Source organism: Pipistrellus kuhlii, unplaced genomic scaffold, assembly GCF_014108245.1.
Source record: "Pipistrellus kuhlii isolate mPipKuh1 unplaced genomic scaffold, mPipKuh1.p scaffold_m20_p_2, whole genome shotgun sequence".
Lineage (NCBI taxonomy): Eukaryota > Metazoa > Chordata > Mammalia > Chiroptera > Vespertilionidae > Pipistrellus > Pipistrellus kuhlii.
Genome location: NW_023425515.1, coordinates 91,633,219 through 91,659,235, shown reverse-complemented (window position 1 = coordinate 91,659,235; position 26,017 = coordinate 91,633,219). Strand labels below are relative to the sequence as shown.

Sequence of the window (26,017 nt, the reverse complement as noted above, 5' to 3'; positions counted from 1 at the left end):
TCCATGACTAACCTGTAAGCTCTTCCTTTGGTTCCAACCTCTCTGAAGTGGGGGCTGGGGAGGCTGACAGAATATCAGTGACATGGAGTGTCACTGATCCTGCTCCCCAGCTCTTCATCCAGGGGGACAGCGGAGTCCCCTCCTCAGCTGGGTGACTCTCATCTATAATATGGAACTGTCCAGCCTTTTAAAATCTCTTGAATATTATTGATGTGATTAAATTGAGGAACAAGTGAGGTGTGTTTGTGTGTATGGGTACGGGATGTGGAGCAGGCCAAGTAGAAGATATTTGTGTCCTTGGCAAGTAGCCCACTATTCATTGTAAATGTGCATTGTTATGCTTAGCCATTTTGTTCCAGTGAAACAAAAAATGAAAATAAGAGCAAAAGTTTGCCTGCCTAGCTATCTCCTTGAGTTTTTCCCTGTCTGCCATTAGTGCAGGTACTTTCTCTGTTCTAATACATCACAGAAGGCTGCTGGTGAGGGCTGCTGACAAGGCTCTGCACATGACCAGCTAGCTGAGCTTTCACCAGCACTGCACAGGAATAGCAGGAATACCCACATGAACTCGCTGTCACACTGTCACCATGGTGGTGTTGAAGCCAAACCTATAAAGATCTAAAACATACTCATGGGAGGAGAGGGACTTGGAGCCCTGGATGTCTGTGGTGTCTGCCTCTAGCATGAAGGGTGGCTGCCTCATGTTGGTTTCTGTTGAAATGTCACCTTCCCAGGGAGGCCTTCCCTGTTCACAACATCTGATAGCCAACCCCCTACCCAGCCCTTTCCAACCTCTCACCACATTTTATTTTCTTCATACATAGCTTCATTCATTATTTAAAAGAGTATTTATTTTTAAACTTATTTCTTCCAATTCCACCCCTCCCCATTTTTATGCCTGCATATGATAGAGGTTCAGTAGCTATTTATTGAACTGGTGAATGAACCTCTCTGTACAACTTTGGTCAAGTTAAGGGTTTGATTTACTTAATGTCAGATGCTGAGTCTGGTCAGGATACCTACAGCTTTACAATTTCTCTTTGTGCTATATGTTAAAATGTTTAGATACCTTTTTAAATCTTTGGTGCATAAAATTGGATTAACCTTAATCTGACATGAGACATTTTTATCATACAAAATTCATTCAAGGTTGAATTTTACAGTTTTTATTATTTTTAATCATATTAATTCTATAACCAAAATAAAAACCAAGGTTTTGACAATAATAAGCTACATGCCATTGCTCTGGTCACCATGTACCCTGAATTGCATTTCTTCATTCTCTTGCTCTCATTTTGTGTGTGCATGAATTGTGAATTTTAAAACTGTATATAATCTTTTAGTGGTTGAGTATACCATACTATTGATACATATCTTCCATTTGTTGAGTGTTCCTCTAATTTCTTTGTTTAGTGACTGTAACATTCCATTGTCTGACTGTGTCACACATTCAGGTTCCTGTGTTTGGGATACTTCCAGGTTACAAGCATGCCCTTGTAAATATACACCTTGCAGAGGTGTATATTTCTTATTGTCTCTCCATGAACATCTGAGTTTCTTGTGGAGAAACCTAGGGGTTAAGATGCTGAGTCATAGGGTATATGAATGTTAAACTAAAGGAAATAATGCCACATTATTTTCCAAAATGATTGCACCAATTTATACTCTTGTCAATGTGTAACAATCCCGTGGACGCAAATCTTCTTTGGTATTTCCTATTCTAAGATTTTTTCAATTGTTACTTGGAAATGTTATTATAATGTGGTCTTGAATTACATTTCTGTGATCACCGACTATATGGAGATCTCTTCATATGATAGTTGGTTATTTTGCTCATTTTTCTGACAGGTTGTTTGTAGTATATTGATTTACAGAGATTCTTTAAGAATTGTTGATATCTGCCTTGTTGCCTGTATGTGTGGTGAATAAAATCTCTCAGACTATAACTTGTCTTTTTCCTTTTTTGTTGTTATTGTTAATCCACACCCAAGGATATTTTTTCCATGATTTTTAAAGAGAGTAGAAGGGAGAGAGGAAGAGGGAGAGATGCCGGGCAGGGGTTGGGGGGAAGGTAGAGAGAGAAAGAGAGAAAATGATTGACGTGAGGCACATCAATTGGTTTCCTCCCACATGTGAGAGAGACACATGGATTAGTTGCCTTCCCGCACACACCCCAACGGGCTGGAAATAGAACCTGCAACCCACATACATGCCCTTAACCTGTGACTCTTTGGTGCGTGGACCAACACAATAACCACCAGCCAGGGCTATCTTCATTTTTTTTAAAAAATATATATTTTATTTATTTTTTTACAGAGAGGAAGAGAGAGAGATAGAGAGTTAGAAACATCGATCAGCTGCCTCTTGCACACCCCTACTGGGGATGTGTCTGCAACCAAGGTACATACCCCTGACTGGAATCGAACCTGGGACCCTTCAGTCCGCAGGCTGATGCTCTATCCACTGAGCCAAACTGGTTTCGGCTATCTTCATTTTTAAAGGTGTATTTTGAGAAACAAGAGTTACTAATTTTAACTTAGTCAAATTATTATTTATTCAAATTACTGCTTTTTGATCAAAAGAAAAAAAATTTGTCTCAAAGTTTATAATGATGGCTCTCGCAATACAATCCATGGAACCATGAGAGTTCTTAAAACCCTCTCAAGGTCGTCCATTATCTAAAGTAGGGGTGTCGAACTCAATCAGAGAAGGGGCCAAAATCTAAAATCCAGCCTAAATCGCGGGCCGAATGGTTTACTGAACAGTCATAAACTGTCATTGTGATGGAAACGCAGCGGAGTGCAGTGATGACAGTGCGGTGCGGGCCACATTGCAAGGCCTGGCGGGACGGATTTGGCCCGCGGGCCTTGTGTTTGACACATGTGATCTAAAGAGTACTCACAAGTTATTTGCCTATTTTACTCACTTTGCGGACATTTGTACTAATGCTACAAGAAGCTATGGTCTGTAAGATGAATCTGCTGGTACTTCAGCATAAACCTAGGCCATTTCCTTAGTCATTGCACATCTTGTCACACAGTCTTCGTAAACAAACAAACAAAAGGCAAGTTCACTTTAGAATGTCCTCAATGATGTAAAATATGTTGTTAATTTGATTAAATCTTACCCCTTAGATATGTGTCTTTTAAATATTTTGTAACATGTACACCTGAAACCTGTATAATTTTATTAACCAACTAGAGGCCTGATGCATGAAATTTGTACACAGGGATGGGAGGTGTTCCTCAGCCCAGCCATCACCCTCTCTAATCTGGGACCCATTGAGAGATGTCTGACCGCCCATTTGGCCTGATCCCAGGCAGTTGGACATTCCTCTCACAATCCAGAACTACTGGCTCCCAACCACTACCTGCTCTGCCTGATTGCCCCTATTTGCTTCTGCCTGCCAGCCTGATCACCCCTAACCACTCCCATGCCAGTCTGATTGACGCCTAACTGCTCCCTGGCCAGCCTGATTGCCCCTAACTGCCCTCCCCTGCTGGCCTGGTCATCCTTAACTGACCTCCCCTGCAGGCCTGCCTTCCCCCCTTCTAAATGCCCTCCCCTGTTGGCCTGGTCCCCACCAACTGCCCTCCCTTGTTGGCCTGGACTCCCCCAACTGCCCTCCTCTGCCAGCCATCTTGTGTCTACATGGGGGTAGCCATCTTTGACCAAATGGGGGTGGCCATCTTGTGTCTTGGAGTGATGGTCAGTTTGCATATTATCTTTTATTAGATAGGATGTCACCCCAATAAATTCAGTTAAAAAAGAAAATGCAAATAGCTGAAACCGGTTTGGCCCAATGGATAGAGCGTCGGCTTGGGGACTGAAAGGTCCCGGGTTCGATTCCAGTCAAGGGCATGTACCTTGGTTGCAGGCATATTCTCCATAGGGGGTGTGCAAGAGGAAGCTGATTGATGACTCTCTCTCATTGATGTTTCTAACTCTCTAATCTCTCTCCCTTTCTCTCTGTACAAAATCAAAAAAATATATTTAAAAAAAAGAAAGAAAATGCAAATAAACAAATAAGTAAATAAATTTTTTTTTGGTGTCAAAATAGGAATTATTCATGAGCACCACTGCCACATGTGATGGTTGACTAGAGGCACAGCATCAAGTGTGTGTTTAGCTAAATTAGATGCTTTTTTTTTTTTTTTTTTTGAGCCCTATTTTTACTTAAAAGAATGACATGCAAACAATAGTAATTCAGCTTGGCTATTTGGAAGACATCTTCTCAAGAATGAATGAACCTAGCCTTCGCTCCAGGGAAAACAAATGGCAGTACTTTTTAACACTTAGATTGAGATCAGTGCCAATATTAATGCAATTTTTGATACTATATAATGCAAAATTCTTCCTATAATGAATGTGCACCTCTAAGTGACCAATAATTGATTATATGATGTTATAAAATCAAGCATGGGTGAATGAGTCATTCAAAGACAGAGTTAGACTAAGGGTTTTTAATGTAAGACAAACATTCATTGATATGGGTTTAGATTCCATATGGAAACCAATCTTTAACAAACTACCACTGTTGAGCTTTGGTGTGGTAACAAAGAAGAAAATCAAAAAGGCTGTTAAATAAAACACTGTTTTCTTTTCCTATTATATATCTGTGAGATTTGATTTTCTTCATTACACTGTAACTAAACCTATATTTTAAAATGGATTGAATGTAGAAGTAGATATGAGAATCTAAGGTCAGATGTTAAAGAGATATGCAAAAGTGTATAATAAAGCCACTTTTGTAATTAAAACTTTTTTTCAAAATATGGTGATTTTTCATAAAAATGTGCTATTTGTGTTAAAATTTGATGCTATCATTTAAGTGAATTCAAAATACATATTTATAAATTTTACAATTGTAATTCCTAATATAATAAGTATTGCTCATATAACTTACACAACAAAAGCTCTTTGGGCTCCTCAGTAATAGAAAAGGGATTTTGAGACCAAAAGTTAGAAAATTCCTGATGAAAATATATTTTATTTTCCAATAAGAGTTTTTGGGGGAGTTAATTTGCTTATTTTTCTGTATATACCAAAATGGGACTTAAGACTTTTATGAAGAGAAATTACTTTTTTTTTTTTAATGTGAAACTTCCAACTCAGATACCTTTCATTTAATTTTTTCTTGAGGTGTTTTTTTTTGTTTTGTTTAGTTTAGTTTTGTTTTGTTTTGTAAGGTTGTTTGGTTTTCTATCTATTCACCAAACATGTGAATGAAGCAAATCACCTGAGTGTCGTTCTGGACCTCTGTCTGCAGGGAACCACCATGTATGGGGCTCACGAGCTGGACCCAGGCCTGTAGCCCCCTTCATGGCCAGGCCCACTGTCTGGCCTGCCAGTTTCCTGTGTTGGCAACTTATGTTAGTAGCACTCAGGGCCTGTGCTGATAGATACCACTTATGTACTCATGATGCCCGGTTTCCTATTGGACTGATAGGAGGGTACATTAGAAGTATTCATTTCCCCTTATATTGTGATTTCTTTTTGGCTCCATGAGTGCCAGATTCTAACACAAACTTTTTTTGTGTGTGTGTGTGGGGGGATTTTACCATTGCTGGTACTACTTCTAACTAATAAGTTTTAATGAGAATGGTGAAGGAATTCCATTTTTAATTAAATATCTTTTGTCATGTTCTTGGTACTCGTATAGCTCAATTGATATTTTTGTAGCGCTTTGTGGGTAATAGCTTTATCATGATGTTTTATAGATGATGAGACAGGAGAAGATCAAGCAGGCAAAAGAGCTAAAAAACAATAACAAAAAAGTAGCTCCCTGTCACAGTTCAGCTGTTTATCTGTTAAGTACCTGCTTTTCCACAAGATTGCCTCTAAAAGTCTGAGTCCCAGAAACACTGAGTTTCTTATACATTATGATTATTGCCATTGTGAAAACAGCTAGCTAAGGGATAGAGCAGTCTTGATACTCTTGCATCTCTAACTTGTGTTTATATATAAATCAGTTTTTATTGGGCATATTCATCTCCTTAAGTCAGAGGAAACCTGGGCATTACATTAGAAGCCAGATGACTTTCCCCCAAATACCATCCTTGTCCCTATTAGCTGTGTTGTCTTATTCAAGTCACTAAACCTCTCTGGACAGGCATTTCTTAATTTGTAAAGTAGAGCCAGTGATAGAAGGTCTTTCCTAATGAATTTGGCTGCTGGAAACCCCCCAATTTTGATATGAGTATTTGAGCAAAGGCTTTAAAAGCAGGGGACTATGCCTATGGGAACAATTAGAAGTCCGCATCTCATGATCATGTAAAATTATGTAAATCATCATTACTGGTGTTCTGACCCCTTGACTTCTGAGGCTGCCTTTTGAAACTGACTCGTTTTTATTGTGTTGAGTCAAATGAAATTGCTGATAATTTGACTTTTTTATAAAAAAATATGGCAGTTTTGTAGGGTTAATGCTAATACATTTAATAGTTATAAGTAAAATTACACATCAAAGGTTAAAATATATTTCTACCAAAGAGCATATTGGGGAAAGTATGCCTAGATCTTTCCAAAACAAACTTTACTCTGGAGTTTCTTCTCAGACTGTCATAATGACATATGGTAATCTCTCGCAGCCAGTAAAATGTGTTGAAGAATGTGATAAAGGGTCTTTCCCCAGAATTGATGGTACTGATGGGGAGATAGAAGTTGAAAATGCTAGTCAATTCATTTTAATTACAGAAAGCGGGAGATCTGTGTATATATTTGAATGTCTGTGCTAGTGTTTAGAGAGAGATTTTCTCCTGTGAATGCTTTCTTTAAGTAGGGAATGCTGGCAAGAAGCATTGTAGGTATAAAATGAGTTAGACGACTTAGGAAGTTGCAGTTTCTCCACTGAAAGTCATTTGTTAAAAAAATCACAGCTTTTAAAAAATACTAAATTGAATTGTTTAAGAAATAATTTTGATGGCAGAGAGTAAGGTGCTTGCAGTTGGTTAGTTATCCTCTAAAAGTCTTGCTTCCATGGTAGTGTTCTTATAATTTCTCTGCAAATGGGGTTCTTTAATTTTTTTTTGTCTGAAAAATAAACTGAAGTGGATTCTAGTCACAAGTTAAGTTTTTAAATAAGCTATTAGTCTAGATTTTATGGAATTTATTCAGTTTCTAGAAAAACGTACATAGAACAAGTTCCACAAACTATGATCTTTGTCCTTGCCTTTCACAAATTAAAGCTAAAAAGCTATCCATATTTGATTTCTAAATGTTTGTGAAATCACAGAGGAAGAAATCAAAAGTTAAGAGTCAAGAATGTGGAAATAAAAACCTAAGATAGTAACAGAAGCTAAAACAGCAACTATGAGGCATATTTAATTCCTGTTTCTTTTCCTTGAAAAGCAGTGACTCACCATTAGATCCACAGCAGTGGCCGGGGCATTTAGCGGTTCAGAGAAGACTTTAAATGCTTCCTTGCATGAAGCATTTCACCTTTGGTTTCAGTTTTTAGTGAGATTGTAGCCTTTTGTGCTCTTAAACCAAACATTCTGGTTTTCTTTTTCTTTTCTTTTTTTTCTTCTTTTTTTTTTTTCCCCCTCTCTAGCATTTTAGTTTTTCATTGGACTCCCTTAGCCCTGAGGGTTACGTCATGCCCCAGCTGTAATGGTGTTCTATCACATCCCAAACTGATTTAACTCACTATCCCCACACACAGCATTGTCTTATATTTTACAAGCATTGAGTTTACAATTTTTTTAAAGTAGGAATTTCTACAGCCTAATGCATGAGCCATTGAAGAAAAGCCTGCTTCTTGAAATTAAAAAGAACATTTACAGTGGAAGTTAAGTTAGTCTTTTAACTTGGAAAAGTCTAATCTTACCTTAAATCTGTCACATGTCATCCCATCTATTAAGAATTTGGGGGATATTAAAAATACAAAAATCCATTTTACATTGAAATCACCAATGGTCTTTAAATATACTCAACAATAGTTGGACTTTTCTTACTTACCAATTTTTCAAGTTCCTTAGGGTCTCTGGAGACAAGATTGGGTCAGCGACTGAGTGTGACATCTGATGTTGAGGGAAATATACTTTGCTTTCTGCCTGGGGCTGCTCATGTTGACTGGTGGAAATGCTGCATTAGCTCTCAAACCAAAACATTTAAAGTGCTCTGTGAAATGTTGACTTTCTGCCAAGGTTTGAATGTTAAGTATTACAGATGTCCAGTCCTTTTTGGAGCCCAGCTGTATGATGTACTTGTATAAATTGGATCTGATTTGTGCTTAGGGTTACAAATTACAAATTATCGAGGTCTAAGCCAGCAGTAACAGGGATTAACCTGGGTACAGGGAGAGAGGAGAGGGCAACCCCCAAGTGAGAGCTGCAGCCTGCAGGAGGTTCCGTCTTTCCCATGCCTAGTTCTGACCTCTTCCTGTGAAGCTGTTGTAAGAATAGCTTCTATATTTATTGGGAAATTTTTTCAAGTTGAAATCACATGGCTTCAACTGACTCCTTAAAATTTGTTGGAAACCCAAAAATATTTGAGAGTAAAATAGACCAAAGAATTTCCCATTTCAGGACCTGGAAAAGAAGAGGAGAGGCTGTGCAGAGTTGGTGTTCACCTGAGCATCTTTTTTGTTGTTGTTAATCCTCGCCTGAGGATATTTTTGCATTGATTTTTAGAGAGAGTGGAAGGGAGGGAAGAGACAAAGAGAGAGAAACATTGAGGTGAGAGAGATACATGATTGGTAGCTTCCTGCTTGCTCCTGACTAGGGCTGGGGATAAAGCCTGCAACTGAAGAACATTGTGCTTGATGAGAATTGAACCCAGGACCTCTCAGTTTGATGGCTGACAGTTCATCGACTGAGCCAAACTGGCCAGGGTCACCTGAGCATCTTATCAGCCAAGGGCAAGGTAACAACCAAATGAGAAGAGTGATCTTAAGGACCTGGTCCAGTCTAACTGACATACCCATTGAATTGGTGTGGTTGGGTCTCCTAATCTGTCTTCAGTTTACTTCCACCTCCCTTAAATTTTTCCATTGATTTTTAGAGAGAGTGGGAGGGAAGGGGAGAGAGCACTCTGTTTGATCCCAATTTCTGGATTATTTTGTATTTAAGGAATGTTACCAGGACTCTGTATTCTTACGTGGCACTCTGGATTGATGCAATCATAGTTTGTCTCTTAGAGGACGGGCCCGGGTCTCCTGTGTTACGTTTACTTAGAAGTCATCCAATTTTGCACCTATATCATTACCTTCACTTGTTTTATCAGTTTCTTTCCCTTTGCACTTGGGTAGCTTGCTCATTGTCAATCATGTTTATTATCATTATCAAACAAAAGGAAACCCCTCAAAATTTCCCTTGAGCATGAGTTCCTCTTGTTGGGTACTGTCGTCCACTGATCACCAAAGCTCAAAGATCACCCAAAATCACTAAATTTTCATTCAATATCTCATCCACTCCTATGCACTCACCAAAACCTGATGATTTTTTTTAACACCCTAAATATTTCTTGTGTATGATTTCCTCCAAACCTAAGGTCATTTTTCTGCTTATATTCCTTGCCTCCAGTCTTTTCCCCACCCACAGTATCTACCCCCAAGTCACCCATGGGAGGGATACTTCTAAAAGACAAGCATGGCCATGTCCTTTTGGTGGGTTCTTCTCCCCTATAAGATAAGTTCATGCTGTTAGACCTGGCAGACTTGATATGTGTGACTTACACTCTCATCTCTGCCATGATTCACCTTGAACTTGACTTGACCACAGCACTGACCTTTTGGAACTTCCTGCTGTTATCCATGGTCTTGTCTCCTTGCTTGAGCTCATGCTTTTCCTCTTCCTGAACTCACTCTCTGGAATAATTCTCTCCTTCCACCTGGTTCATCCTGAATTTGAACGTTATTTCTAGAATGTCAGTCTCACTTTTTATTCTATTCACATACATCTGCTCTACTTATATCTGCTTTTTGTTTATATGGAGTCATCTTAAAAATTAAATGTTTAGCTTCAGCCTAAGCAAAAATATCTTTAAAATGACAGATTTTGTGCATCCCTTCAACTAGACAATCAAGTAGTAGTCACCTTCTGTAAGCCAGGTACTGTGGGGCTGCAGTGGCTCCTGAAGGGTGTGCCCACTTTGTGAATGGTCTGTCCTCATTTCTCCCAGCTGGACTGGGAGGTGTTGAAGCAGAACATTAGCTTCTCAATTTTAATCTGCAGTAACTACTTCTTTTACTCATGGAATAAAAATAATAATAAAAATAATAACACAAAAGTAAAGATGTGTTGATTTCTTAATTTTCTATTCCTTCTAACTTTTACTTATAGCACTTGGTTTCCTTCATAAATGAGACTTCTAAACACTGATAAAAGTCAAAGTAAAAGTTTTATTTTGGAAGGCTTGGGATCATGACATAAAAACAAACTGTCTTTTATAAATATTCAGTTTTCTGTGCAGGGATAGGTTTGTTTATTTGTGATACAGTAACTGCTACAAGTAGCTCAGATACAAAAAAACAAACAACAACAACAAAAAAACATCTTGAACAATATGTGTGTATTTTAATCAAAATCAGAACTTGGGTGCCCTGGCCAGGTGGCTCAGTTGGTTAGAGCATTTTCCCAATATGCCAAGGTTGTGGGTTTGATACCTGGTCAGGGTTCATACAAGAATCAACCAATGAGTGCGAGTGCATAAAAAAGTGGAACAACAAATCAATATTTCACTCTCTTCTTCTCCTCTTTCTTTCCTCCTTCTTAAGAAAAGTCCTTAAGATCTTTCTTCTCATTTGGTTGTTACCTTGTCCTTGGCTGATCAAGATGCTCAGGGTTCCCTTTTCTCCACATCCTTGACAACACTTCCCTCCCTCTTCTTCCATTCTCTCTCTAAAATCAATCAATAAATTTAAAAAAATTTAAAAATCTGTACTTTGGTATGGGCAGATCAAACTTGATTCTTTTTTTTTTTTTTTTTTTACATTAAGTAATGAAGACAATGTTGAAAGTTGAAAGTACTATACGAGAAAGTCAAAGGAAAAAAATTTAATGGAACTTGTACATTTATAGTAGCATTCCATTTTGTAAGCTGAATGGAGAGCGGGAGGTACCTAAAATACAAATCTCTAAGTCTTTTGCATTCAACACTCTGGGGGATAATAAAGAAAAAGGATTGACAGGATCTCCTGGCACAAACCTAGGGATATGTGGAGACCTGAGGAATGAGAAGAACCCTGAATAACAAGTATCAGTGTCTGGGATTTAGGAGTCTGTTCATAGCAAGATAAGCCAGTTTAAACAAAGATGTAACCCTATAAATGAAATAATTTTAGAGGTACAACTTTTTTACTGTGTTGAAGTTGATATTGTCTAGTTTTGCATTGTGCCAGAAACCTCTAAACTAACTCCCAGTCCTGACAACAGTCTCCAAGCTCAGATAGGGCCACAGCAGCATGAGGTGTGCCATTTGATGTGGCTTAAACCACGTTCCATTTCCAGACTCACTATCTATACTCTCACTTCTGGCCTTTATCGGGGTGTTTCTTCTCCGTCTCTACCTCATGAGTATCCTTAGAGCCCACCCAGGTCCCATTGTTTATGGAGCTTTCCCTTACCTTCTCTAAGCATGAATAGACTGTAATCCTGCTCTGAATTCCCACAGTGCTTGATATGAATTCTGATTAGGCTTCAGTGTCATAGATGGTAAACTAAATCTCCTGGTTTGGGGGTATGTCTGGTCTTTTGCTGATGTTCCCTAATTCTGTTATCCATTTAGTCACTTGGGGTATTATATAGGAAGGCAGGTGGTTTTTCTGCAGCCTCTGTCCCCCATGTTGCCTGGCTATCCAGTCTGGCTTCCTGAGATTGGCACATCATCCCTTTGCTTAGCAATCCATGGGACCCCATCCAGAAGGTAATCTTGTTTAATGAAGGAGGACCTCTAGTATTTTTTCTTTTTTCTTCTATTTCTAGCCCAAGACATTTAGACATGTTTTTAATTTTTATTTCTTTGTGTTAGTAATTCAAATAAAACTAATTTAAAGTTGTTGTATTTTTTGTTTTTTGTTTTTTAAATCAAAATCATGCATTGATGTACATTAAAACTCCAAATGTATAAAACTTGTAATGAAATTTAGTAATAGTCCCTGTGCCCCAGTGGCCACCTTTTTACTTTGTCATTCTTATTTTTGGGTGTCAACCCTGGTATTGTACATAACTGTCAGTTCTTGGCTTACAGAGTATCTGTTAACTTCTTTGTGTGGAAGATGAAGATTTAGCTCCCTAACCCTACACGTTTCTCTTCACCTGAATAATTATGTCTACAATTTTTGCATAAGTCAGTATCCCTTGTTCATATAATCAGAGCTGTGTAAATGTTACTATGGCTGAGGCTCATCACTGGTATTGAAAGGGATTGCAATCCCAGCCTCCTCCCGTGACCGGAAGAGACGGCCCTCTTTGGTCCAGGCTGCACATTTTCCATTTACAGTCAGTTAAGATATGTAAACACGCTGTATAAATATTAGTTCTTATTATCACTTCAGAATTATAATTTGAGCCAAAACCCATTTAGTTTCGTTTTTAGCTGCATGTGTACGAATAAGCTTAAAAGCACTTTTGTCAACAGCTGTATTTAGAGAAATACATAGTTCAAGTATGTGTTATATAGAACTTTGGCTGGATAGATACTTATTAGCATTATATCTCAAAGGCAGAAGAAATGTATGTTGACAAATTTTTCTGATAAATAATTCTCTGTTATGTTTTAGTGAAGGGCCCTTTTGGTTATCAGTTTTAGGTATTTTGCTTTTGGCAGCTTGTAGTTAATGCTGCCTTGGAAAAGTCACACCTGCACTTCCAAAACTGTCTTTATTTTTGTCTTCCTGTTAAAACTTACATGCTATCTGTAGCCTAAATCAATTCTGAGCCTGTGTATGCTGCTCTCATAGTTTTCCCAGAAGCCATCTCTGTTATAAAAACCCCTTCATATCAGTGGTCAGCTCTTTGGCCCAGCTTCCTGGACTCCTGGTGAGTCCTTGGTCTCTGGTTCCACTCATTCCCACAAGGAGTGTGAATGTGCATGCTTCTCTTCCTCTCTGCTGTCAATTTGAGCAGTTTTTAGGGTCCTGCTATTTTTCCTGTTGTAGACAAAATGTGTGGCCCTAAAATACCTCTTCATTGCCAGAAATCACATCTGACTGCCACCCTCCAGGGAAGACTAAAGCGTATTGTGCTGATGGCACTGTTTAGCAAGGTCTGGATGATCGCTTATTTTAAGGCCCAAGAGATAGTAAATAATAGTAAAAGCAGGAAGCATTTATTTTTCCTTATGTGAGGAGAACAGAAGTTCCTATGAACAGAGCATTTTGTAAATATTTTGATAGTTCAGCTGCCTGGGTATTAATCCATTCTGTTTTATTGTGAAAAATGGCAGAGGGTTTTTTGTTTGTGTGTTTTTTGTTGTTGTTTTTAATGGGACATAGGGAAAAAACAATTGTTGAATTGGCTAAAGGTGTTCTACCATTTGGCAACTTCATATCACAACCTCATATCACTTTTACATATGAATATATGCTGCTTGCCCAGAGGTGAGATGCTTACCACTAGAGGCACTTAGCTTCAAGAAAAAAACAAACACAACAACAACAAAAGCAGCACATGACCCAGCTGCTTCTGAAATGTTAGAAATGATTTAGTTTTAAAAAGGAAATGATTATGAGAGATTGCAGATATTTTGATCAAACAGAACCGTTTGGAATGGCTTTTCTTTGATCTGGCCTGGGAGGCAGCTTTTTGTCCAATCTTTCTCTGAAGTGCTTATTCTCTAACTTCAATTTAATCGTCTTTTTACTGAATGCCAATTGGCATGTTGTTGTTAGTCTAAATATTTATAGGATCTTGCCTTTTAGGCAGTTGAAACATTTGTTGACCTGTGGTCTTGAGAGACAGTTTGTCTGATTGGTTGAAAATAATGTCTCTGGATTAGATTGCTTTACTTAGAATGTTGGCTAACTCACTGGCTCTGTGCCCTTGGGCCTATTACTCACCCTCTCTGTGCCTTAGCATCCTCTTCCTTGGGATGACCTATACAAAAACAATGATAGTATCCACTTAAATATTTTTGTGAGTTCCTGACACATAGGAGAATCAATGTTGCTGTCATAAGTATTATTTTTTTGATGGCAGACCCCTCCCCCCCAAAAAACACACCACAAAACAAACAAAAAAAAAACTTGTATTCCAGGGAGTTTCTTATTATCAACAAAAGATTATAATTGATTGGAGAAAATATGATTTTGAAATTGAGCTTCACAGTATCATTTTGTATTTTATCATAATTTTCCTCTGGCCTGTGTTCAGACTATTTTCTGTTTAGCAAATATCATGGGACCATTTGGTGTAGATGAAATTCACACAAATTTTTAAATTTCAAATATTTTCTCCATACTACAGAATTTGAATGGTAATTAATATTGCTTATTCCTTTCCTGTCTTTCCTCTGTAGTAACTTTAGACATTTTGTATATAGATAACATAATCAATTTGTTTTGGCCTCAAGCTCATTTTTTTTTTCTGGCCTGAAGCTCTATTTTCTTTAAAATAAAATTTAGTGAAGAAACAGATCCAGTATCCATACGATTTCAATCCATGGGCCCTTGTTGTGTTTTGAGGCATTTACAGGCCCTCTTTGGGGGTTCATTTTCATTCAGAGGCACGGATAAGGTCACCCTGTGATGGATCAGACCTGTATGCTACACGGTCACCAACTCAGAGACATAATCAACTGCTCCAGATCCTTGCCACTTTCTTTAATTTGCTTGTGGACTTGCTGTGACATACACATTTTAATACCCTCTAGTATGAATGCTGCCTATATGTAAAGAAAGTAAAGAAAATTTCTTGTTGCTTTCTTGAAAGAGGAAGAAAGTCTGACTAAAGAAGTGCAGTCTGGGAGTGGCCCTGAGTTAAATTCTACAAGATGCCCTTGTAGCATGTGAAGGAGAATGCTTATGGCCAAGCTGCTTTTACTTACAGTGGCTGCTGAATGCCCAGAGCTGTGGTACATCCTGAGCTGGGATTTTTTTTAAAATTTCTGTCTTTATTTGTTTATTTTTGTCTTTATTTGTCTTTATTTGATGTGTGTGGGCCCTTTTAGAGTCGTTTAGGTCAGGGCCCTGTCTGCCTACTGCAGGGCCAGGACAAGGGACTTTAGCATCTGTATGTGTGCTGTTTCCCAAGCTTTGCCTTTGCCACCTGTGTGCTGGTGCTGACGTGGTGCCTCCCGGACAAGGCTGTGTGAGTTAGGTGAAGCAGTACACATGGAATGCACACAGTGTGTGGCACAAACCATAGCTGGTATATGCTAGTAACTGCTATTGATTTCTTGAAGATAAGATAATGTAATTGTATTCAGCTTCCACCCTGACCCTTAATAGGCATATCTGAGAAAAGACTTAGGGAGGTGTCTTGCATGTATGAATGTTGGGGAGACCAAAAGAAGATACAGGTGGTAGTGATGTTGGAGGAGTATGGCAGACACTAAGTGGTAATTCACAGGCACGTAATGGAGAAATTGCCATTTGTTTTCTTATGTTACTTTTATTAGGGTGGTTGGTTGTTTATATTAAGGAAAAATGTCAAAATGCCCTCATAAAGTGGTTCTCAAAGTTTGGTTTCTAGACCCTGGCTTTCAGCATCAGCTGATAACTTGCTAGAAATGCAAATTCTCAGGGATTACCCTAGACAGCCATCTCTTCTCTACACACACACACACACACACACACACACACACACACACACCCCGCCCAAGTAAAAGAAAGTCTGAGGATGGACCCTGGGTTACATGTTTTAACAAGCATGTTAAAGTTTGGGAATAAATATTAAACTAACACTTGTAGTGGCTTTAAGCTTTAAGGAACTTTCCAAATTTGGTAAAAGCCAGAAAGCTAGAAAAACGTATAATCATTTCAGACAATAGCTGGGGTTTGGTGACCCCTGAGTAAATACTCCAATATAAACGACACATTTTAACATTTAGGTTCTAAGTCACATACCAGTGATCATTTTGAAAATTTCATTATTCATTTTTAGTAGCAAGTGTAACCTTGGCCTTTGGAATTTTTGTGGAGAGTTCGCACCTGATATCTCTGCAGATAGCAGTCCTGGGCCCTGTGCGAATGTCAGCATGGTGTGTGGGTGGTCCTGACACCTGTTCGCTCAGCCACAGTGTTGACATGGTGGAGCTTTGGTGGTCTGGCCCAGCCAGGAGGATGGGAAAGGAATTCAGTGAGGATTGCTTTACCTTAAGCAACCTAATTAAAAAAAAATTTACTAAGGAATGCATGCAATAATTAGAAAACATAGAAAAAGTGACAAGAAGAAAATGAAGGTGGTTGTAAAATTTAGCCTTGGGTAGTCAGTTATTTTGTTGTAAGGGGTAAAATAAAAGGTAAAAGAAGTCACCTGATAACTTTGCCACTAGAGGGGAGTTTATGCCTCCTAGTTATGCATTATGATGGTAATACTAGTAGCAACAATAATGCCCAACATTTATTGAGTTTTTATAACATACCAGATACTGTTCTAAATTCCTTATTTATATTAATGCATTAAAACCTGGTGCTAGCGTATGAGGTGGGTACTGTTAATATACACCAATTAAACGAGAACGTTGAGGCAGAGTGGTTGAGCATCTTGCCCAAGGTCAAATGACTGGTAAGGATTTGAGTTGAGGCAGGGAGATGCCTTCAACTTGTCCCCTTGCAGGTCCTCTGGGCTGAGAGGACAACACTGCTGTGAGTTACTGTTGGGTAGTGGTGGTAGTGGTGGAGAGGAGACATGCGTAAATGTGTTGGATGAGAGATAAGGAGTAGGACATTTCTGAATGGCTCATGTGGGAGTAGAGATGGATCATAAGACAGCAGTGTGCACAATTCCTATGCTTTTAGGATGTCCCAGGACCCTTTAGTGGCTTGGCTTATCATTAACCTTATCTTGAAATATCTCCCATTCCTTTGTCATCAACATGTGGAATAGCTGACAGAATACCTGCTTGTTGGGACCTTCCTAGTTTGCCTTAAAATGATGACATCTGTTTAATTTTAAACTGGATAACATTACATTTCCTGCTGAACATCACAAGCAGCTGCAGCCAGAAGGAAGTTCACAAATGTGGCCTTCACAATTTGCAGCTGTAATAAGGACTGATAGCATTCTTATCTTTCACTGAACCTTTGAATAATATTTGTTTGCAAAGTTCCTTGTACTTTAATCTTGAGTTTAATGTCAATTTGGGTCATAACTTTCCAAAAAAGCTTTGCATATTTCATCATTAATTTTATTTTCCTTAAAATTATTTCCCAGTACACTAAGTGGAAATTTTTTCTTTAATGTTATTTGAAAGGAAGAATCCAAGGCAAATTGATTTAATAAACTTAGGGATGAATGATATAAAGGTTAAGGATATGAGCTACTGGGTTAGAATTCCTGGATTCAAACCCTGCTTCTCCCTCTTATCAGCTATTTGAGTCTGGCTAAAATACTTAAAATACTTAATTCATATGTTAATTGGGAATATCTGTGTATCCCATAGGGTTGTTGCAAAAAAATTATTGAGATAATACAAAGCAATAGTGATTGCCTAAGTGTAGGAAGCCCTCAATAATGTTAGTAAATATTCAGTACTGGAAAGCAGATACATAGAAGTAGATATGTATAGGCAGAGGTCAAACTCTTACCACTGCTCACAACCCCATACGTCTAGGCGACTTTGCCATGTCACATGCTGAAGCTCTACCTCTGCCTTTAGAATAGTTGCACCCCACCATGGCCAGTGTAGCTCAGTGATTGGAGTGTCAACCTTCACACATGGATTCAATTCCTGGTCAAGGGCACATACCTGTGTTGCAGGTCCAATCCCTGGCCCTGATTGGGGTATGTGTGGGAGGCAACCAATCAATGTGCCTCTCTCACATCTGTGTTTCCCTCTCTCCCTCTCTCTTTCTTCCTCAGTCCTATCCTCCCTTCTCTTCTCTCTAAAATCAATAGAAAAAATATTGTTGGGAGAGGATTAACAGCAACAACAAAATGAATAGTTGCATGCCATCCCATTGAGGGAAAGAATCATGATGCAACTATTTCCCTGTTAATGGATATTTGAATTATTTTATATTTTCCTCATCATTATAAAATCCTTCTATGTTCCTATCAAAACTTTTTTTTAAAGAAAGCAGTTAAAAATGTGTATATTTTTATTGATTTTAGAGAGAGAGGAAAGGAGATGAAGAGAGAAATAGAAACATCAATGAGAGAGAAGCATATCGATTGGCTGCCTCCTGCACATACCCTGCTGGTTATCAAGCCAGCAACCCGATCATGTGTCTTGATCTGGAATCAAAGCCATGACCTCCTGGTGCTCAGAACTATGCTCAACCAACTGAGCCACACCTGCCAGGCACTCCTCAATACTTTGAAGGTTGTGTTTTGAGGTTGGTCTTTCATACCAATGTGTTAACTGTTTCATTATTTTGTAACTTGTTGAATGGGGTAAGAGTTTGTGTTCACTTAGCATAAAATTAAATAATCGTTGGCTATGGTGTCCTATAAACTGAAGCACTGAACTCTTTCATGAGGGCAGTAGGGACATGTTTTGTCAGATAAAAAAGAGGAACCTGCTTTTATTAAAAAACTCCTTGTGACCATTTTAGGTTTATTAACTAATAACTCTAAACTCATTCGTTGATTTATAATTGTTTAAAGTACACATAACCCATTATGGAGAGTTTTTTTCATTTATGTTTGATGGATTGACTTTCCCCTGAAATTGTTCCTCCTCAGTTGCAGTTTTATTTGTGTATTTAAAAACTTCTCTCAGTTATAATCAATGTTGGGAAGCAGGAGTCTCCTTTTTGGTCCTCCAGCCTCCATAACTCTCTCCTCCCAACCCCCATAGTCATTTATCAGGCCACCTGCAAGAACAGTCTCCAAGAACACAGATTGTGCCTTTATTCAAACACACCCAAGGGCCATGAGGTGAAAGAGGATCACATCTGGGTTTGGATCATGGCCTGCAGTACCCTCTGTGACTGCTGGCCTTGCCCAGTTTTCTGACTGCACCCCCTGTGTTCTCTGCCTCACCCCTTCTGTTGAAGCTATGTAGACCTCTTGCTGCTGTTCTGCCTTCACTATATCAAACTCATCTTTCACTTAAAGTCGCAGAAGGTATTGGAGATGTTAAGAGATGACTTGCTGCAATTAGGTTTCCTTTGATAGTCTATATCCAAGGCATTCCAAATCCTCTATTAAAATGAGAAGATGAACTTATCTAAGTCAAAATGTTAACAAATTTGTGAGATATTTGAACCATATCATGGAATGCATCTGGATATTCTAAATATAGGAAACTTTTAGGCCCATATTCACAGTACTACTCAGTAGAAAACAGTTTGTTGCTGATTGAATGAACTTAACATTAATCATAAGTTATCTAGACTATAGACATTATTAAAATTATGTTTGCACAATAGCGCTTGTTATATAACTAGGAGGCCCAATGCATGAAATTCATGCAAAGGGCTCGGCCCTTGTAGCCCTGGCTTTATCCGGAAGGTCATTCAGCTGTCTGGTCTAAGTAACATACTATGCTTTTATTATTATAGATAGCATAATCCCCTTTTTTTCATTCCATAGTAGTCTTAACTATATGTCATGGGCAGGAGAAAGATGCTTTCTGCTATTTTCCTGGAATATTTTTTTTGTATTCTGGCCCTTAGAAGATTTTAAATAAATGAAGGAGTAAATGAGTAAATGACACAATCAAATTCATGGAAAGGAACTCCAGCCATAGGAGAAAAGCTTTGGAACTTAGTGCCTTGGAACAGGACAAAATAAAGCACAAAGCAATTGGCTACCTGGTAAGTAAGATGAAATTCAAGAGTCAGAACAAAAAAAATGCTACAAACATTATATAAAGGGAAAGCTACCTTCTTCCAGGCTGAAGTGGTGTACTCATGCCTTTAACCCCCACCACTTATGGCATAGAAGTCTGTGACGTTATAAGCTCACTCCTTACTTTAAATCAATCTTATCTCTATTGGGGTACTTATTTTTTTAATTTAATAAATCTTTATTGTTTAGAGTATTACAATTGTTTCTCTTTTTTTTTCTCCATAGCTCCCCTCTACCCGGTTCCCACTCCACCCTCTGCCCTTACCTCCTCCCTACTGTCCTCATCCATAGGTGTATGATTTCTATCCAGACTCTTCCCATACCCCCCACATCCCCTTCCCCCTGAGAATTATCAATCCCCTCCCATTCTATGTGCATGATTCTATTATATTCACCAGTTTATTCTGTTCCTCAGATTTTTAATTCACTTGTTGATATATATATATTTGCTGTTCATAATTTTTATCTTTACTTTTTTCTTCTTCCTCTTTTTAAAGAATACCTTTCAGCATTTCATATAATACTATTCAATAGTTTGGTGATGATGAACTCCTTTAGCATTTTCTTATCTGTAAAGCTCTTTATCTGGCCTTCAATTCTAAATGATAGCTTTGCTAGACAGAGTAATCTTGGTTGCAGGTTCTTGCTATTCATCACTTTGTATATTTCTTGCCACTCCTTTCTGGCTTGCATAGTTTCTGTTGCAAAATCAGCTTACAGTAACTAACTGCCTTTCTCTTGCTGCTTTTAATATTCTGTCTTTCTCCTTTGCCATTGGCATTTTAATTATAATGTGCCTTGGTGTGGTCCTCTTTGAATTCCTCTTGTTCTCTGCACTTCCTGGACTTGTAAGTCTATTTCTTTCACCAGGTAGGGGAAGTTTTCTGTTATTATTTCTTCAAATAAGTTTTCAATATCTTGCTAGAGAGCACAGCCTGGGAGCCCTCAGAGGCAGGAGGTGACCCAGCAATCAGGGGAAGGTGATGCCCCATCACACTTCGGCTGCTGCCACTGCTGGCAGTGCAAGCCTCAGCCAGCCCTGGTTACCTCTGTCTCAGGTTTCACCTGCACAACCACAGTCTGAGGCTTTCCTGTGCCTCAGGCATCAGCTGGGCAGCGGACATCCAAGGCTTGCCTGCGCCTTGGGTGTTGGCTGTGCAGCCGCCATCCAAGACCTGCATGTGCCTCAGACTGGCCCTAGGCAGCTGGGGGGCTTAGGGTGGGTCTGGCTGCTCTGTGCACCTGCCATCCCCATCTTGTGGCTATGGGTGCCACCATCTTTGTGATGGTGTGATGATCAATTTGCATATTCCCTTTTATTAGATAGGATTATTTATTTATTTATTTTTTACTTTTGACTGTGGAAGGACTGCACATTTAGGAAGGCATAATAATAATTATGTGCTATTAAGGAAATGGGGCTACTTGAAATACTTAAATGAAAAAATGAATTAAATGCATAACTTAACCGAATTCAAGCAGCTAGACCCAAATATTTTTCTTTATAAAGAAATAATTCCAGGCTTATTTAGTACTTTCTTTTCTATTTTTCCTTAAATGTTAAGCAGCTATTGCTCATTATTTCTAATACATGTTATCTTGTGAATCTGCGTAACCATTAAAAATATAGTATGTGCAAGCTACAAATGAGTGCCTAAGTTCTTGATTCAGATGTAATTAGTTTTCCTATGGCAATTCCTCAGTTGTGTTGAAACTTAATCACTAGGGCCATGTAATGAGGAATGAACCTGCTACACCATGCGTGTATTTGGCTCAGTGCTGTCAGGAAGCAGCTGTCACATAGCTCTTCAGATAAGTGTCTTCATTTTCTTAGAATGTAGATGGTTTTATCAAGCACATTGCTAAGTACTTACAAAATTCTCTGTTAATGTATTAATTTTTCTAAACCCCAATAAAATAGAAAAGAGTGTTTTTACTCTTCTGAATCTTGCATTTTTCATAGTAAAATCTAAAGGCAATATCTTAAATGCTCTATTTTAAGGTATACTAGATAATAGTCTTTAAGTAGTAGGAAAAATTCTCTTTGTTTTGAGTTGATATGTTTTCTAGAAAAGTAATAAACATTTAAAAACTTATTTAAATCCTGTAAAATAATGCAAATGTTTTTTAAAATATATATATTTTTATTGATTTTTCACAGAAAGGAAGAGAAAGGGATAGAGAGTTAGAAACATTAATGAGAGAGAATCATCAATTGGCTGCCTCTTGCACACCTCCCACTGAGGATGCGCCCGCAACCAAGGAACATGCCCTTGACTGGAATCGAACCCGAGACCTTTCAGTCCACAGGCTGGCGCTTTATCCACTGAGCCAAACCGATTTAGGCAATAATGCAAATGTTTTAGGATATAAAAATATATCCCCTGCTAGTAATTTTTGCAATACATATTAGTTATTTTAAAGTTGGTTTTCAATAAAGCTACTTTGAGTCACTGACTGTTTTTATGGAGCCTATTCATTAAGGAGAATTAGGTTTACACTGATGACATAGTGGTTGTTCTAATGCAGGGGTCTTCAAACTTCTCTCATTATGAGAATCACCTGGTGGAGGTGTTAAACCACAGATTCCTGATAGCACTTCTTATAGTTGGGATCCGGGAATCTGTGTTTTAACAACTCCACCAGGTGATTCTCATAATGAGAGAAGTTTGAAGACCCCTGTTCTAATGTATATTCAAACAAGAAGAAAAATGATTGTGAGCAAACTATGTTCTATTTTGTGTGTTGGGTGAATTTGCTCTTTGTACAAAAATAAAAACTTTGGAATATCCCTGCCCTAGTCAGAAGCTTGTCATAAGGCAGAGCCATAGCATTTGCTCTAAATGGATACTTTTGGGTTCCATAGTATCTGTTGTAAATGGATCCTTTTGGATTGCTCCATTGGGTCATATTCATGACTTCATTTCTGTTAGGTTTGCTAAATAGGAAGTTACTCAATTTTAATAAATGGACTAAAACTGTGAACAATTTACAAAAGAAGATATTTAACAAAGTAATGCATAAAAAGATGCTGAGCATCATTATTTAACAGGAAAATACAGATTAAAATGACACAATTAAAATCACACCCTTAGAATGGCAAATAAAATAACTAAAAAAAAAAAAATCGAACAAAAACTGACATTGCTAATAGTTGATATATATATATATAACAATTAATACTGTCATACATTTTTTTATTGGATTGTAAAATAATAAAATCTACTTTAGAAAATTGTTTGGCAACTTTTTTTTAATATATATATATATATATATATATATATATATATATATATATATTATTGATTTTTCACAGAGAGGAAGGGAGAGGGATAGAGAGCTAGAAACATCGATGAGAGAGAAACATCTACCAGCTGCCTTCTGCACACCCCCACCAAGGTACATGCCCTTGACCGGAATTGAACCTGGGACCTCTCAGTCCGCAGACCGATGCTCTATCCACTGAGCCAAACCGATTTTGGCCTGGTAACTTCTTAATCAGGTTAAACACATTGCTTGCAACATTATGAGCTAGTAATTTATATCCTAGGTGCCACCTGGGGGAAATGAAAGCATATCTCCATAAAAAAGACTTTTACTGGAATGCTAATAGCCAAGTTATTCATAATAGACCCAAATGTTTATCAACAGATTAAAAGGAGTAAACAAATGGTGTATACTTAATTGTGATATACCTATAGAATACCACAGTGATCAAGAGAAATAATTGTGTCAACAATATCAATAAATCTCAAAACGTTATGTTGAGCAAAATTAGTCAGGCAAAAAAAGGGTACACATACTGTGTGATTCTATCTACATGCAGTTCTATTGTTAAACTAAGCTCTTGTGGCAATCCAGAATGTGGACACCTTTGACACAAGGGTACTTTTATAATGAAAATACTACTTTTAATTGGGGTTATAATTTCCATGTTGTCAAAACTAATTGAATTTATATTTTAAAACTATTTTCCTTTTGTTGTATGTAGTTTCTACCCCAACCTAAGTTTAAAAAACTTGCCAAGGAGCAATAACAATGTTGAGCAGACATGAAGCAGATTGTAAACTGCATGTATTGTACTTGGTGTAGGATGTTGGAAAGATGCCAGGGAGTATGCACCGCATGAGCTCTCAGATAAAGGGAGATCAAACAGAAAAGAGGCCCTGGGCAAAAGATGTTTTGTGTTGTGTTTTGAATATAAAATTGATAAATGTTGCCAGAGATTGGGTATTGGAGGAAAAATATTTCCAATAGAGAAGTTCAAGAGGTCAGGAAAATAATAAGAGAAAACATGCTTTGGGGCAAGAAATGTATTAGTTGAAGTTGTTTCCCTATTCAGTATACCACTTCCCATTTCTCTGTTGCTGTATCATTTTCCTCTTTCTATATTCTGCCTAACTCTGTTTCTTCTTTCTGTCTATTAGAGGCTCTGGCAGAATTCTTTCTTTTTGCTAAACTCCAATTTTAACTCCATAGTATAGCATTTATTTTTCTTAGGTTATATCCTATCTGTGAAGTGAATATCTTCCCAGAAAGTGTTTCCTTGGGGGAGGTAGCTTCACCTTCATTGCCCCAACTAAAAGCTGAGTCCACAATTAAACGCTGGTTAAGATTCTTTTGGTGGAGTGTGGATAGTCAGACGTGCGGGAGAGGCTGTCTGTCTGAATATGGATTAGGTCTATGTTGTCAGCTATGCGCCAGATACTATGATAACTATTACATTAGTTTTACTTGGGTAAAAATTTTCGTTCTGATTTTACAGATAAATAAGCTGAGTAGGCAGATGCTTAATGACAAGCTGGAATTTGAACATATCTTTTTGGGTTTTGCTATTCTTACAATCAAACGACTGTACTATGTTACTGAGACATGAGAGGATGATGATGAGGACATCAATAAACACTGATTGTACTTTTACACCACATGCATATTAATTCATTTAATTTCTATGTTAAGTAATTTTTATGAGGGAGGTGAATCACAGAATCATTACTTAACTTATTAAGGTCATCACACAGTGAGTGGTGTGAAGTCAAGATTTCAAACCACATAGTCTGATTCAAGAATGGATGCTCTGAAGATTAAAAATGGCAGCAGAATAAGTGGATGTCACACAGACATGCTCCTAGGACCAAACTGAAATTACTACTTAAAAAAAAAAATTAACTGAAGACTAGCTGGAGAGAACCCTTATAAACAAGGATGGAAATTAGAGACCACATAAAGACTGATAGGAAGGGCAGAGGCATGAAAGGACTGGTCTGGCATCCACAGACAGCAGAAGTGCTTGAGAGCTATCTCTGCTGTGGGGAGCTGCTACTGAGAATTCTGAGATTTAATCACTAAGCTGGTCCCCACTCCTCACCCATACTTCCCCACTAGGAAGCATTAGAACTACAAAAGGTACTCACATAAGATCAGGCTGTGACAAGCAACAGGTCTGCTTCCTGCAGCAGAGAGATGGTTGAAAATGCAGGTGCCCTCTTAAAGTGCCAATGCACAAAATTTTGAGTGCAGCCAATCAACTTGAGCTTGGAAGAGATGGGTGGGGGTGGACCATGGTGGACTGGAGCTATGTGAGCAGAAGGCATGGTTGGGAGCTCTGGGGTTAATGTTTTTTAAGGCAATCAACCTGGTTTCCAGTGCTGAGTTATTCTCTCATGCTGCCAAAGGCATCTTTATCAGGCAGAGCTTTTGCAATCCAAGCAGTTTTCACCTAGGGAGAAGAGGGTTGACCCAGCCTTTTGGAAAACATCTTACCACATGGTGGGGAGTTGCTGAGGTCCTTTAAGAGGCTGAGAATAACAATTAGCGTCCATGCACTTGCCCCACCCTGTTGGAAACCTCTTGCCACACCTGAGGACAGTTGCTTGAGGGCCACTTAATACTGAATCAAATCAGAATGCAGGCAGAGGCAGGCCTCTGGATCTTTGAGTTTTTGTCTGATCCAATTAGTCAGAAGCAGCATTTGACACTGTCCTGAACTAGAGACTGGGAGGTGTAGCAGATCTACCTAATGAAAAGTTACAAACCCAAATAGGCAGCCAAAATGAGGAGATAATTAACTCCCAAAAGAAAGAACAAGAGAATTCTCCAGAAGAAGAGGTAAATGAAAT

General features: G+C 38.3%; 2 protein-coding genes across 5 annotated transcripts in view; one reads left to right on the top strand and one right to left on the bottom strand.

The window, feature by feature from the left end:
* The window catches only part of MED12L (mediator complex subunit 12L), a 353,473-nt gene that overhangs the window by 154,888 nt on the left and 172,568 nt on the right, over nucleotides 1-26,017 (top strand). The gene's annotated exons all lie outside the window — the stretch shown is intronic.
* P2RY14 (purinergic receptor P2Y14) overlaps nucleotides 1-26,017 on the bottom strand; it is a 71,747-nt gene that overhangs the window by 14,927 nt on the left and 30,803 nt on the right. The window contains exon 1 of one of the 3 annotated variants that reach the window (XM_045584087.1): nucleotides 7,960-8,519. The exons of 1 other annotated variant lie outside the window; for it this stretch is intronic. The gene's annotated coding sequence lies outside the window, so the exon portion shown is untranslated. Of the gene's footprint in view, nucleotides 1-7,361; nucleotides 7,495-7,959; nucleotides 8,520-26,017 lie in introns of those variants that run through there. One more of the 3 variants, XM_045584088.1, reaches the window with a different exon arrangement.